Below are 16,845 nucleotides of genomic sequence, written 5' to 3'. Positions count from 1 at the left end.
TTAACCGCAGGACCTGGGAGATCACTGGGGAGGCTTCATCCAGCAGTGGGGAGACACGGGCTGGAGAGGACGGGATGAGGGAATGTGTGGGAGCGACGTGGAGAAGAGAGGCTGTAACCGCAGGAGCTGGGAGATCATTCGGGAGGTTTCATCCAGCAGTGGGGAGACACGGGCTGGAGAGGATGACTATATATATTTATTCAGACAGATGATACAGTAGCTAGATACATCAGGAGTTATAAGTAAAAAATTCCCAGGGGGGCTGTTAAATATGCCTGTCTGAAAAATTCCCAACAGCAGCCATATTTAACATCTGTACGGCGGCCATTTTGTGCGCTGCCAAAAAGGAAAAATCTTATTTTTAATGCCGCCGACGCAGACGGAGAAATGTCAGGTTAGTACAAGCGCCATTTGAAATAAGATTTCCAATTTTGCGCCAAAAAGCGGTTTGTGACGCTTAGTAGATAGGTTCCTGAGTGTGGGGAGCAGTGCTCCGCACGTATAGGGTTAAAACCACACCCTTTCTTTATCCCCATCTCACATTCCTGCTTTTATTTGTGGACATTGCTTGACCTTTGTCTCAGGACAAATGACCTTTGCCCAGCCCAACCCTATTCAAACTCATAGCATCACCGCTATTCCTGTACTCACACCTCCCCCCTACAGCTCTGTCACTGCACCTCCATCCCGTCCTGCACCTCTCTGCTATTCCTGTACTGACAACGCACACACACAGCTCTGTCACTGCATCTCCATCCTGCCCTGCAACTCTCTGCTATTCCTATACTGCCCCCCCAAACACACACACAGCTCTGTCACTGCACCTCCATCCCGTCCTGCACCTCTGCTATTCCTGTACTGACACCCCCCCCCACACACACACACACATAGCTCTGTCACTGCACCTCCATCCTGTCCTGCATCTCCATCCCGTCCCGCACCTCTCTGATATTCCTGTACTGACCCCTCACACACACAGCTGTCACTGCACCTCAATCCTGCCCTGCACCTCTCTGCTATTCCTGTACTGAACCCCCCCCCACACACACACACAGCTCTGTCACTGCACCTCCATCCTGCCCTACACCTCTCTGTATTCCTGTACTGACATCACACACACACACAGCTCTGTCACTGCACCTCCATCCTGCCCTGCACCTCTCTGTATTCCTGTACTGACCCCCCCCCACACACACACAGCTCTGTCACTGCACCTCCATCCTGCCCCGCACCACTCTGCTATTCCTGTACTGACTCCCCCCCCACATGCACCTCCATCCTGCCCTGCACCTCTCTGTATTCCTGTACTGACCCCCCCCCACACACACACAGCTCTGTCACTGCACCTCCATCCTGCCCCGCACCACTCTGCTATTCCTGTACTGACTCCCCCCCCACACACACAGCTCTGTCACTGCACCTCCATCCTGCCCTGCACCACTCTGCTATTCCTGTACTGCCCCCCCCCACACACACAGCTCTGTCACTGCACCTCCATCCTGCCCTGCACCTCTCTGCTTTTCCTGTACTGATCCCCCCACACACAGCTCTGTCACTAAACCTCCATCCTGCCCTGCACCTCTCTGCTATTCCTGTACTGACACACACACACACACACACACACACACACACACACACACACACACACACACACACACACACACACACACACACACACACACACACACACACACACACACACACACACACACACACACAGCTCTGTCACTGCACTTCCATCCTGCCCTGCACCTCTCTGCTATTCCTGTACTGACACACACACACACACACAGCTCTGTCACTGCACCTCCATCCTGCCCTGCACACCTCTACTATTCCTGTACTGACCACACACACAGCTCTGTCACTGCACCTCCATCCTGCCCTGTACCTCTCTGCTATTCTTGTACTGACCTCACACACACACACACACACACACACACACACACACACAGCTCTGTCACTGCATTTCCATCCTACCCTGCACCTCTGCTATTCTTGTACTCCCCCCCCCCACACACACAGCTCTGTCACTGCACCTCCATCCTGCCCCGCACCACTCTGCTATTCCTGTACTGACTCCCCCCCCCACACACAGCTCTGTCACTGCACCTCCATCCTGCCCTGCACCACTCTGCTATTCCTGTACTGCCCCCCCACACACACACAGCTCTGTCACTGCACCTCCATCCTGCCCTGCACCTCTCTGCTTTTCCTGTACTGATCCCCCCACACACAGCTCTGTCACTAAACCTCCATCCTGCCCTGCACCTCTCTGATATTCCTGTACTGACCCCACACACACAGCTCTGTCACTGCACCTCCATCCTGCCCTGCACCACTCTGCTATTCCTGTACTGACACACACACACACACACACACACACACACACACACACAGCTCTGTCACTGCACTTCCATCCTGCCCTGCACCTCTCTGCTATTCCTGTACTGACACACACACACACACACACACACAGCTCTGTCACTGCACCTCCATCCTGCCCTGCACACCTCTACTATTCCTGTACTGACCACACACACAGCTCTGTCACTGCACCTCCATCCTGCCCTGTACCTCTCTGCTATTCTTGTACTGACCCCCCCACACACACACACAGCTCTGTCACTGCATCTCCATCCTACCTGCACCTCTGCTATTCTTGTACTCCCCCCCCCACACACACAGCTCTGTCACTGCACCTCCATCCTACCCTGCACCTCTGCTATTCTTGTACTGACCCCTCACACACAGCTGTCATTGAGCCTCCATTGTGCCCTGCACCCTCACTAATATTCCTGTACTCACACCCCTGTACACAAATGGCGCCGTGTTTCCATGACAACGGGACGCTACGCAATGTCGCGGTGTCAAGCGGCATTTCCGTTGCCATAACAACGGGGCGTCACGCATATGGAATCTTGTGGTCATGGCAACTGGACACCGCGTTGTCATGGCAACGCGCCGCCATTTGACGTCACGGAGCCATGCTTTCTGGACCTTGCAGGGGGAGAAGATGCTGGGAGAAGATGCTGCCTCCGCCGGTAAGAGAAATAAATATCTAAATAAGATAAATAAATGTAAAAACGTGTATTGCAAAAAGTCCCCGGGGTTAACCCTCAATAGAAGCCAGAAACGCTAAATTGAGAATGAGCTTTGGCAGAAAATTGAAATTGCAGCCCGGGATTTTGCTAACACAAAGTGCTGCAAAGGCAGCAAAGTTAATGTGTAATGTATATTTACTTAAGTCAGAGCTGATATCATTCAACGTAATCCAGATATCCAACGCTCTATGTCACGCAGGACCAGGAACTTCGGTTCACCTTTCCTTCCGGGATCATTTACACCAGACGGGGACCAAGAAGTTGAATAAATAGGTTTATTCGGGCAAGCCTGCAGACATACAGACATACCCCGCATTAACGTACACAATGGGACCGGAGCATGTATGTAAAGCGAAAATGTACTCAAAGTGAAGCACTACCTTTTCCCCCCACTTATCGATGCTTCGGTACACGTAGGGGGCCGGTGTTGCTGTTCAGGACGTGCTGACAGGCGCATGCGCGAGCTGCCGTTTGCCTATTGGGCGAGGGGAGTCAGCGCGTCACTACTACGGCGGTCTGTAGCGCAGAATAAGTGTCCGTACTCGCGAGGCGAGCGTACGGACGCAGGGGTGTGGGGCTATTGAAAATATGTCCTTACTCGCGAGTGTACTTAAAGTGAGTGTCCTTAAACCGGGGTATGTCTGTACAACAATGCACAAAAACAAGGTTAATATATACCAAGTGGGGGGCTGGGGGGAGACAATAGCTTCAACGAGGTGCGGGGCTCCCACTTGTGTAGGCTTACTCTGTCCGCTCCACTTCCAGGAAACACACAGCACTCTTTTCGGCAGAGCCGCCGTGCTCCCCCCGCTAGTTGGAGCTCCGTTCAATTCTCAGAACTTGGCCGTGAGAACTTGCACCCAGCACTTATCCTTCGCTTGGCCAGGCTGCTCCGGCACCTAAAAGCCGAGCCCCCCCCCCCCCCGCCGGTCGCGTCACTGGTCTAAGCATGGAGCATGTAGCATCATTCCTCAGAACTTCGCCGCGTCCTCAGAACTTGGCCCCGTCCTGAGAACTTGTCCTCAGCTAGGCCCGGGCTTCTCCGGCACCGCAATGCCGAGTGCTTTGCTATTCGGAGCAAAGCTCTTTTGAAAAGCCCGCCAGCGCTTCACCGGACCCAGTCCCAAGATCGTCTGGTTCTCTGATTGGGCAGTCCCCTTACGTAGACCTCGGTGTCCTATGTTTAACATGGAAGAGGGACTGGCGACCAATCAGAGAACGGGTTTCCACACAGCAGCCAATCACGAGCCTCCGGCTCGCCTGGCTGCAGCCAATCAAAAGAGGGGGCGGGCTTAGGCTCAGGTTGCCGTCAAGCGGGAAATTTCGAACTGGCCAATGGGAACCGCGCCGACGAGCTCCGTCTCGGCAACGGCTTCCCATGGCCAGCCCCATACCTCCCGCTGTGCAGGCGCCACAGTGTCGGGAAGCACATAGGGTCTCACCCGTTGACAGCCCGTCTCCAGACCTGATCGCCGACCATCCCCACTTGCCAGATGGCCCGACACCTCGCCGCTCCCATCCTTTGTCACAATCCACAGTTGAGGCGATCGGCTCACTCAATTACCGGGCCCGCCTCCATAGACATGCATTGCAAACCACTCCAATACATTTTAACACCAAACGAGAACTTGGGCGCTAAAACTTGGTTTCTACAACTTGATCTGAGACCCGGTTGGCGGGGCAATGTTTCACACGGGGAAAAGACCGGGACACGTTACACGTGTGCGGGTACCATTACAGTAGTACCAGTAGCTCCGGTCAGCGACATTTTATAACGGTTTTAACCCTTTTTGCCTCCTGTAACAGGGTCTTAGCCCTGTTTAGAAACTTGCCTCTAACCCAGCAGTGTGCTGGTTAATTGCTGGTGTGCAATCAACCAGCTCCACCTGCCTAATCACAGCTCTGTGAAATAGTGTCATGTGAGACACAGGAAGATAATTCCTTAGTCTCACAATTGGGGGGCTGACCCAAGGAAAGACAGACCAGAGGAACAGATGTCTTGAGCTGCAGAGGGACTGCAGGCCGATAGCAAGACAAGGGGACCAGACCGCATACCTGGACAGACATTGCCTTAGCACACAAGGGTGCTGACCTAGGAGAGCAGAGAGGCCTTCCCCTACAGCTACAAGAAACAGATAAGACTTTCTTATTGGGACTGTTATATATCTGTATATATATTTGGGCTGGAAATTAGCTTAGCTAACCACCCAGTTAGAGAGGGCTGGACTACATGTGTAGATATGCTCCAAAGAGGAGTAGGTTTTCTTTTGCTTATTTTGAATGTTTTTGTTCTGTTGAAGGGACAGGCGCAATAAAGCCTAATTTAAGTTTCACTTTAAACGGTCTTAATTGGGTACCTCTGCACACGTCCCTTAGACCTCCCAACATCCACCCTTAAACTCATGTTCCCGAAGCCCCGGTTCGGCAGCTATTGATGAGGCAGAGGCCCCAGAATGGGGTCGTAGGCTCCTTAAGGGCTGCGACGTCCTGATTGGCGTGAGCTGGGGGGTTGGCTAACCATCCTTCCCCCATGGGGTGGAGAAGCCTGCTTGTAGGGGGGGGAAGGAGGAGAGGGTATAAAGAGAGGGTCCCCAGAGGGGAGAGGCAGAGCTCACAGAATTTTATCCCTTTACCTTACTGGAATTTTTGCTGCGGATCTGCACATTTTTCCAGATATGATGGAAGGCCTCGTGGATTACAGCAGCTCCCTGCTGTGTGAGGACCCCCCCCCCCCCCTGCCAACCTCACCCACCAGGCTCAGGATCCTGATTCCGATGCTGCGGCTGCAACTGAGGATCAAGTAAGTGTCCCTGCCCCGCGCAGATCCCAGCGCAGAGGTGCGGGTAGAAACCCCCATGCCCATTCCCCCAGCCCGGCCGGGTCCCCCGCCAAGCGCAGGCGCCTCCTGTCAGTGCCCGCTCCTACCCCTGCTCTCTCCTCTGCCCCCAGGCTCTCCCCCAAGTGCTTCCCTTCCCACGGCCGCCTCTCGGTTCGAGCCTCTGAGAAGCCCCGACGCACACTTCCAGCTTCCCCTGCCCAAGCGCGGTCCCGTCGGGCTCCCCGCCGCCAGCCTTCTTGCCCGGAGGACTGAGTCTCGCTGCTGCCAGCCCTTGCGCCACCAGCCCGCCCATCACCCTGCCGGTGACGGCCGCGCACCGCCCAGGGCGCACGATGGCCAGGTCCCCCTCTACCAGCCTTCCCAACCCGACCGCGGGGACTATCAGGCGTCGCGCTCGCCAGTCGGGACCCGCTCCCCCAGCCCAGTCACCCCTCCGGCCGCGGGGACAGCCGGGTTCCACGTGCGCCGCTCGGTGCGCACACTGGCCAGATCCACCTCTACCAGCCTCCTCACCCCCCCGATCGCGGGGACTATCCGGCGCTGGCCGGGGTGCTAGTCGGGCCCCGCTCCCCCAGCTCACTCTCCCCTCCGACCGGGTTCCACGGGCACCGCCGCGGGCACCTTGGCGCCATTGTTCACCTCCCTCCCACGTGCACCATCAAGGGAGGGAGGGGCGGTCTCCCCCCGCGCGGGCTGCACCCTGGCTGTTCCCCCAGCACCCCCCTCCCTCCCCAGGCTTCTATGAGCAGGGGGAAGGAGTGTTCCCTGCCCAAGTTCATTAAAAGGGCAGGAGGTCACCGGGAGGTCAGCACATGCAGACTTTTACCTTGGCCCTCAACTGCAACAGCGCCACCATTGAGGCCCCTGGAGGTACTGCACGGCGACCTCAATCTCACCCCTAAGGGCGACCTCAACCTTACCCCTCACACTACAGAGCAGACTGTGAGCAGGGTTACAACCGTGATACACCAACATATTATATAACCACACGCCATACCCAACCACCCCACCTACTTACCACCAGCTGGCAGGGGCGCGGGCGGTCCGGTGTATAACCGCCCCAGCCACCGTGGGACCCCTGCCCCTCCCACCCATGGGTCACGTTGGGTCGGGGGATTTAATGTTACCCAGCCCCTGGATCCCGCATGGGAAACGCAGGCTGGGTACTCTCAGTTTCCGCAGGGAGCGGCGGCCAATGAGTGGTCATCTCACGCCTGGGATTCGGACCAGGACCCCTACCCACCTTCAGCGGCGCACGGCGAGGAGGAGGACAGACGCCGCACCCAATCGACAAGCTCCAGTTCTAGGTCAGCGCAGGGTTACTGACCCGAGCGACAAGATTCCGGGTAAGGAAATAAATCCGATTTCGAGTACGGAGAGTAGCGATTCAGATAGTGACAGCGACATTTCGGAGTCAGAGAGCGCAACGCGACTACACAAAACCCCGATGTATATATTCCTAAAGAGACAGCTAGCGGGAATTAACCGGTCAGTTAAGGCCAAGCCAAGCGGGGCAACGCAGGAGGCAGCGGGGGAGAGCAAGGCCGACCGTGTCAGCGCAGCAATGACAGGGAAGGACACGTACGCCTGCGCTATGACCTCTCTCTCCAGTCGGGTTACACCCAAAGTGAGAAAAGCAATTATATAAGGGAAGTTCCCGGACGTATACGACCTTTCTACTGAGGGGTTACAGGCCAAGAACAAAGCGAAGGCTGCAGGCGATGAGGGCGGTAACAAGCATAAAACCATGGACAACTGGCTAAGGGGTTACCCCGTGTTAAACAGCTGCCTGCTGGAGAAGCACCCAGAGGAGGGTCTGAACGTCCTAAAATACTTTGAACTGATACACGACACACACACAACTTATGGGGGTGCAGCGTGGCACGAATACGATGAGGAGTTTAGGCACAAGATGCACGGGAACCCCGTCTTGAATTTCGGCCCTAAGGACCTGGACCTATGGGTTCGCCGGTTTCCGATGGAGAAATTTGCTCCCTTTGCCAGGGGGCCGGGCGGGCGGCCATCTAGTCAACCACCGGGGAAGCCCAAGAGATCAGAGTGCTGGGACTTCAACAAAAGCTCTGGCGCAAGGGGAGGGGAGTGTAGGTTCCGACACGTCTGCTCACTCTGCGGCGGCGGCCACTCGGCGCAAAAATGTTTCCAAAAAGCTAGGACCATCGGCAAAACAGGCTGATAGTGGCCCCGGCAAGGGCGGCAACACCAATTACATTAGAATGCATGCTGCCATGGCTCCAGGACTACCCTTGTCAGGCGATAGCGGAGTTTCTCGAGAAAGGTTTTAGGGAGGGTTTTGTCATCCCAGTTGGGTCCAATTTGGTAACCACCCGCGCAAGGCGCAACCCTAAATCCGCCTCGATATACCTGCACGTCGTACGGGAGAAAATTAACAAGGAGGTAAGCCTGGGACGCATGGCAGGGCCGTTTCACTCACTGCCCATACACAATGTAATCATATCCCCCTTAGGGGTAGTTCCAAAGAGAGCACCCGGCAAATTCAGGCTCATTCAGCACCTATCTTACCCCAAGGGCAGAACCGTCAATGACGCGATCGACCAGCAGGCGTGCCATGTCCAATACCAGTCGTTCGATAGGGCCATCAACATAGTCAGGACTTATGGGATGGGGACCCCTTATGGCCAAGCTGGACATAGTCAGGACTTATGAGAGGGGGACCCTTATGGCCAAGCTGGACATAGTCAGGAATTATGGGAGGGGGGCCCTTATGGCCAAGCTGGACATAGTCAGGACTTATGGGAGGGGGGCCCGTATGGCCAAGCTGGACATAGTCAGGACATAGTCAGGACTTATGGGACGGGGACCCCTTATGGCCAAGCTGGACATAGTCAGGACAGTCAGGACTTATGGGACGGGGACCCCTTATGGCCAAGCTGGACATAGTCAGGACTTATGGGAGGGGGGGCCATTATGGCCAAGCTGGACATAGTCAGGACGTATGGGAGGGGGGCCCGTATGGCCAAGCTGGACACAGTCAGGACTTATGGGACAGTGGCCCATATGGCCAAGCTGAACATAGAGTCAGCATTTTGCCTGTTACCCTTACACCCAGATAGTTTCAGGCTCATGGGTTGCAAGTTCGAGGGGGCTTACTACGTGGACATGTGCCTCCACCATGGGCTGCGCCATTTCCCGCGCCTTTTTTGAGGCATTTAGCACGTTCATACGTTGGTGCATAATGGAGAGTACGGGGTGTGACACTATAGCACATTACTTGGATGATTTCCTCCTTGTGGGGCCCCCTGAGTCCACACTTTGCAAGAGGCTCTTAGAGCTCAGCTCTGCGCTAATGAGAAACATGGGGATACCTATAGCTGAGGATAAAACAGAGGGCCCGGTGAGCACCTTATCATTCTCAAGGGATTGAGATCGATTCAGTGGCTGGGAAATCCAAGCTGCGAAGGGATTAAGTAACCAAACTGATGGGCCTTATTCAGGAAGGCAAGGGTGCTAGGAAGGTTACACTAAGGCAGATGCAGGCTCCTGAATTTTGCATGTAGGGTCAAACCCATGGGTAGGATTTTCAGCAGGAGATGTAGAAGGAAAGGAGCACACTTTAAGGAATGACGTCACATCCTTTTGATCTAATGTAACCTATCACATGGTACTGCAACCAATGGGATTGTCTTCAATCCCATTGGCTGTAATACCATGTGATATAGCCATGTGGTTTTAAGTATGTGACGTACCTCACTTGGAGATGACGTCACATCCTTAAAAATAAAAAGGAGGCGGGCACATGATACAGCGTCCAATCAGATTCGAGCTGTTCCATATGACCATAAAATGTGACGTCACAGGCCATATATAAGGACTTGACGTCTCAATTTACCTCAAGAAGCCGACGAGACAACATCGTGTTGTGGATTGACCATGGGGCTTTGGATTGACAGATGAAGATAGAAGATTAAAGGAAAGATAGAAATAATTACAGAAGAAGATAGAAGACGGCGATAGAAGAAATTTGTTACCTGTTCCGGATCTTCAAGGTGGATGGCGTTGGATTGACTTTGATGACGTCGCGGTACGAGAGCTTGCAGAAACGCCAGGATTCGGAGGGTGAACGCTTCTAAAGTTAAGAAAAATATTGAATTTTTGCCACAGGATTGGTACGGCAGGCCAGCGGGGACCTTGCGTGGACCACCCGATGGCCCCCAGACACCCATGGGGACCACCTGAGGACCCCAGGACACCCACGGGAACCACCCGAGGGCCCACAGACACCCGCAGGGACCACTTAAGGACCCCCGGACACCCACGGCCTCTGGTATCAATCATGTGGGGGTAGAGGAGGTGGGTATTAGTGTTGTTATGTTTTTAATGTTTATTGGGGGGGGAGCAGTTGTTTTAATATACATTTTATTACTAGTGTAGAGGACCAGGGAGTCTCTGGAGCAGAACCACGGTAATTTGAGGCCCGGGGGACCCCTGCTTCCCGAGATACAGGCCCCGTTATGGGGTGCATTTAAATGTCCCGCGTCACGTGACCGTGGGAATAATATGCATAGGAGATACCGGCACCCCATAACGGGGCCTGTATCTCGGGAAGCAGGGGGTCCCCGGACCCGGAAACAATGCGGTTCCGCTCCGGAGACCCCCTGCACATCTACACTAGTAATAAAATGTACATTTGAAAAAAAATCAATTTCGGGTGAGATTTGCGCAGGGGGAGGCGGCTCTCTCTGCAGCTGAAAGAACTCGCAAGGTGGGCCCTTTACAGAGGGGCGATCATCACGGCGCCGGCTACTCGCCCGTTTTGCAAGTGTTGCTATCACAGGTATTCGGGGCGTTCTGCATACCGTGATGGTTTCACCCGCGCCATAGTTGGGGCGAAAATGCACTGATTTTATCACTGTTTAGTGAATAGGTCCCTGTGTGCTTAGTGCAGAAGGATGCACTATGTGAAGTAACACTGCCACCTGCTGGACGCTCTTAACAGTACAGTAATTTTATTCAGTAACCCGCCTCCTGAGTGCCTTATTGTCCCTGTAACATGTATTGCAGTAACCCGCCTCCTGAGTGCCTTATTGCCCCTGTAACATGTATTGCAGTAACCCGCCTCCTGAGTGCCTTATTGTCCCTGTAACATGTTATTGCAGTAACCTGGCTCCTGAGTGCCTTATTGCCCCTGTAACATGTTATTGCAGTAACCCGGCTCCTGAGTGCCTTATTGCTCCCGTAACATGTTATTGCAGTAACCCGCCTCCTGAGTGCCTTATTGCCCCTGTAATATGTTATTACAGTAACCCGGCTCCTGAGTGCCTTATTGTCCCTGTAACATGTTATTGCAGTAACCCGGCTCCTGAGTGCCTTATTGTCCCTGTAACATGTTATTACAGTAACCCGCCTCCTGAGTGCCTTATTGTCCCTGTAACATGTTATTGCAGTAACCCGCCTCCTGAGTGCCTTATTGCCCCTGTAATATGTTATTACAGTAATGTGCTAATTAAACAGACAGAACAACATTGTCAGGTGACTTTTTAGGCCTATATAAACCCAGTCAGAACAGCTAGTCTGCTTGCAGCCCATATTCAAGTAGCCCATTATAAGTGGCATGACTATTGAACAACTGAAGTTTAAAAGGAAGTTCAAAAGAAGTGAGGAAGAAGTGGACACCCCATCTGGCCCTGATTCCTGCATTTGAACTACGCTGGAAAGGAGGATATCATCAATACCAGACTGCATCATTACTGCTGTGATGCTGCCTTTACCATTTATATTTGCTGTGACTTCACTTCTTCTCAAATTATGCACTTCTTTTTACCAGCCTCAGTATGTCTCAAACTCTATTCATATATCTCCATCTCTCCTTTCTTCACCACTTCTCAGTTCACATGAACTCCTTTCTTACCTGCGTCCTCTGACACCACACAGCTATATCCCCTGCACTAAAAAACACCCCTACAAATCATCCTCACACATCCTCTTTCTATCCATGCTTCTCCTCCTTGCTTCTGGGGATATCTCTCCCAATCCTGGTCCCTGTCTTATTTCAACTTGCTCTCGTCCTCGCCTCCCACATGCAACTCCTTCTGGTGTCAACCCCTCCAACCTCATACCCATCCCCTGCCACCCTCCCTCCTCTCTCCCTTTCTCCTGTGCCCTTTGGAATGCTCGCTCCCTCTCTAACAAGTTCCTCTCTGTACATGACTTCTTTCTCTCTCACTCCCTGCTTCTCTTTGTTATAACTGAGACCTGGCTTACTCAGTCTGACTCTGCTCTGGAAGCTGCCCTCTCCTATGGTGGCCTTTCCTTCTCCCACACTCCGCGCCCTGATGGCAGGGGTGGAGGCGTGGGGCTCCTGCTCTCCTCTGTCTGCCGTTACCGAACCCTTCCTATTCCCCCCTCTCTTGCTTTTCCCTCCTTTGAGGCTCACACTGTCCAGATCTTCTCTCCTCTCCCTGTTCATGTGGCGGTCATCTATCGCCCACCTACCTCTACTCATCCCCCTTCTGCCTTTCTCTCTCACTTTGAATCCTGGCTCTCTTTCTTTCTCTCCTCAGACTCCCCTGTTCTTCTCCTTGGGGACTTCAATTGCCACATTGATGACCCCTCTCTCCCTTGGGCTTCCCGCTTTCTTTCTCTAACCTCTTCTTTTGGCCTTCAACAGTGGACTGCAGCCAGCACCCACAAGGATGGCCACTACTTAGACCTGGTTTTCACTAAAAACTTCTCTCTCTCTGATTTCTCCATTTCCCCTTTTCCTCTCTCTGACCATCATCTCATCTCATTCTCTTTATCTCGCTTCTCCCCTTCTCCACCTCCATCTACACCCCGGTTCTGCAGAAACCTGCGCTCTATTCACTTACCTGACTTTGAGTCCACTTTACACTCCTCCCTCTCCTCTCTCAGCTCTGCTACAGACCCTGACAACCTGGTCAGGAACTACAACTCTGTCTTGTCCTCGTCTCTTGATCTACATGCCCCGCTTTCTCTCTGCCGCCCTCGCCCTTCTAACCCTAGACCCTGGCTAAACTCCCACACGCGCATGCTGCGTTCCTCCACTCGTTCCTCTGAACGCCTCTGGAGGAAGTCTCACACTCTCGCAGACTTCCTTCACTACAAATTTATGCTATCCTGTTTCAACTCTGCCCTCTCGCAAGCTAAACAAGCCTACTTTTCTGCACTAATCAACATGCACAAGTCTAACCCACGCCGACTGTTCTCTGTCTTTGATACTCTACTCAAACCACCCTCAGCTGCCTCTCCTTCCTCCATCTCCGCTCAGGACTTTGCTGACTATTTTAAGGAAAAGGTGGAATCCATACGGCAGAACATCCCCTCTGTTTCTTCCCCCCATCCTACACCTCTTCCTAACTCTCCTCCTGCCTTCCTTGAGTCTTTTTCCACTGTCTCAGAGGAGGATGTGTCGCTGTTGATCTCCTCTTCTCCCTCTACCACTTGCCCTCTTGACCCCATTCCCTCCCATCTCCTAAAACCTCTAGCTCCTACTATAATCCCTACGCTTACACACATTTTTAACTCCTCCCTCTGCTCTGGAACCTTTCCATCCTCCTTCAAACATGCAACAGTCATACCATTACTCAAAAACAGCAAGCTTGACCCTACCTGTCTTTCTAACTATCGACCTGTCTCCCTCCTGCCTTTTGCCTCTAAACTACTTGAACGTCTTGTATTCTCTCGCTTGCTCCATTTTCTCAACACCTATTCTCTCCTAGACCCTCTACAATCTGGCTTCCGCACTGCTCACTCCACCGAAACAGCCCTCACCAAAATAACTGACGACCTCCATGCTGCCAAAGACAGAGGTCATTACACTCTGCTCATATTACTCGACCTCTCTGCAGCATTTGACACCGTGGACCACCCTCTTCTCCTCCACATTCTCCATACTCTAGGTATTCGGAACAAAGCTCTATCCTGGATCTCATCCTACCTCTCCCATCGTACTTTTAGTGTCTCTTCTGCTAACACCTCCTCCTCCTCTATTGATCTCTCTGTGGGGGTACCCCAGGGCTCTGTCCTGGGACCTCTTCTCTTTTCTCTGTACACACTCTCTCTAGGTGACCTAATAACATCTTTTGGGTTTAATTATCACCTCTATGCCGACGACACACAAATATACTTTTCAACACCTGACCTTACACCTGCTGTACAAACCAAAGTTTCTGAATGTCTCTCTGCTATATCATCCTGGATGGCCCTCCGACGCCTTAAACTCAACATGGCTAAAACAGAGCTCCTCATACTTCCTCCCAAACCTGGCCCTACTACCTCCTTCCACATTACTGTTGGAACTACAATCATTCACCCAGTAGCCCAAGCACGCTGCCTAGGGGTCACGTTCGACTCCTCTCTCTCATTCGCCCCTCACATTCAAAACATTTCTAAAACGTGTCGCTTTTTCCTCCGCAATATAACTAAGATACGCCCTTTCCTCTGTTGTTCGACTGCTAAAACTCTGACTCAGGCCCTCATTCTCTCCCGTCTTGATTACTGTAACCTCCTGCTGTCCGGCCTTCCTGCCTCTCACCTGTCTCCCCTACAATCTATCCTAAATGCTGCTGCCAGAATCACTCTACTCTTTCCTAGATCTGTCTCAGCATCTCCCCTCATGAAATCCCTCTCCTGGCTTCCGATCAAATCCCGCATCTCACATTCCATTCTTCTCCTCACTTTTAAAGCTTTACATTCTTCTGCCCCTCCTTACATCTCATCCCTAATTTCTCGGTATGCACCATCCAGACTCTTGCGTTCTTCTCAAGGATGTCTTCTTTCTACCCCCTTTGTATCTAAAGCCCTCTCCCGCCTTAAACCTTTTTCACTGACTGCCCCACACCTCTGGAATGCCCTTCCCCTCAGTACCCGACTAGCACCCTGTCTATCCACCTTTAAGACCCACCTTAAGACACACTTGCTTAAAGAAGCATATGAATAGCACTGTGGATATTCTAAACACGATACATAATGCTTGGCCCCCTGCAGATGCACTTACCAGAACTCCCTCCTACTGTCTCTGTACGTTCTCGCTACCTACCAATTAGACTGTAAGCTCCTCGGGGCAGGGACTCCTCTTCCGAAATGTTACTTTTATGTCTAAAGCACTTATTCCCATGATCTGTTATTTATATTATCTGTTATTTATTTGATTACCACATGTATTACTACTGTGAAGCGCTATGTACACTAATGGCGCTATATAAATAAAGACATACAATACAATACAATACAACCCGGCTCCTGAGTGCCTTATTGTCCCTGTAACATGTTATTGCAGTAACCCGGCTCCTGAGTGCCTTATTGTCCCTGTAACATGTTATTACAGTAACCCGCCTCCTGAGTGCCTTATTGTCCCTGTAACATGTTATTGCAGTAACCCGTCTCCTGAGTGCCTTATTGTCCCTGTAACATGTTATTGCAGTAACCCGCTTCCTGAGTGTCTTATTGCCCCTGTAACATGTTATTGCAGTAACCCGGCTCCTGAGTGCCTTATTGCACCCGTAACATGTTATTGCAGTAACCCGCCTCCTGAGTGCCTTATTGCCCCTGTAATATGTTATTACAGTAACCCGGCTCCTGAGTGCCTTATTGTCCCTGTAATATGTTATTACAGTAACCCGGCTCCTGAGTGCCTTATTGTCCCTGTAACATGTTATTGCAGTAGCCCGCCTCCTGAGTGCCTTATTGCCCCTGTAATATGTTATTACAGTAACCCGGCTCCTGAGTGCCTTATTGCCCCAGTAACATGTTATTGCAGTAACCCGCCTCCTGAGTGCCTTATTGTCCCTGTAACATGTTATCGCAGTAACCCGCCTCCTGAGTGCCTTATTGCCCCTGTAACATGTTATTGCAGTAACCCGCCTCCTGAGTGCCTTATTGCCCCTGTAACATGTTATTGCAGTAACCCGCCTCCTGAGTGCCTTATTTCCCCTGTAACATGTTATCGCAGTAACCCGGCTCCTGAGTGCCTTATTGCCCCTGTAACATGTTATTGCAGTAACCCGCCTCCTGAGTGCCTTATTGCCCCTGTAACATGTTATCGCAGTAACCCGGCTCCTGAGTGCCTTATTGCCCCTGTAACATGTTATTGCAGTAACCCACCTCCTGAGTGCCTTATTGCCCCTGTAACATGTTATCGCAGTAACCCGGCTCCTGAGTGCCTTGTTGCTCCGCGCTGTGGGGTGGGCAGTGTGCTTGGTGCAGGCCTCTGTCTCTGTTAGGATGCACCTGGTCCTGTTAGTTCAGTGAAAGCTGCATCTGTTTCCTCTTTCTCTTCCTGAAAGCTGCAAACAGGATGTGCAGAGCCGCGCAGGTGCACAGAGTGACCAGCACTACTACATTATGTGGGGTTGATGCAGGATGGAGGTGCAGTGACAGAGCTGTGTGTGTGGGGTCAGTACAGGAATAGCAGAGAGGTGCAGGGCAGGATGGAGGTGTAGTGACAGAGCTGTGGGGGGGGGGGGGAGGGGAGGTCAATACAGGAATAGCAGAGATGCAGGGCAGGATGGAGGTGCAGTGACAGAGCTGTGTGTGTGGGGGGAGGTCAGTACAGGAGTACCAGAGAGGTGCAGGGCAGGATGGAGGTGCAGTGACAGAGCTGTGTGTGTGTGTGTGTGTGGGGGGGGGGGGGGGTCAGTACAGGAATAGCAGAGAGGTGCAGGGCAGGATGGAGGTGAAGTGACAGAGCTGTGTGTGTGTGTGTGGGGGGGGGGGGGGTCAGTACAGGAATAGCAGAGAGGTGCAGGGCAGGATGGAGATGCAGTGACATAGCTGTGTGTGTGTCAGTACAGGAATAGGAGAGAGGTACAGGGCACGATGGAGGTGTAGTGACAGAGCTGTGTGTTTGTGTGTGTGTGTCTGTGTGTCTGTGTGTCAGTACAGGAATAGCAAAGAGTATCCCTGTGC

The sequence above is a fragment of the Ascaphus truei genome, chromosome 20 (genome assembly GCF_040206685.1).
Source record: "Ascaphus truei isolate aAscTru1 chromosome 20, aAscTru1.hap1, whole genome shotgun sequence".
Lineage (NCBI taxonomy): Eukaryota > Metazoa > Chordata > Amphibia > Anura > Ascaphidae > Ascaphus > Ascaphus truei.
The sequence above is the reverse complement of the archived record's forward strand: the minus strand, read 5'-3'. Positions refer to the sequence as shown.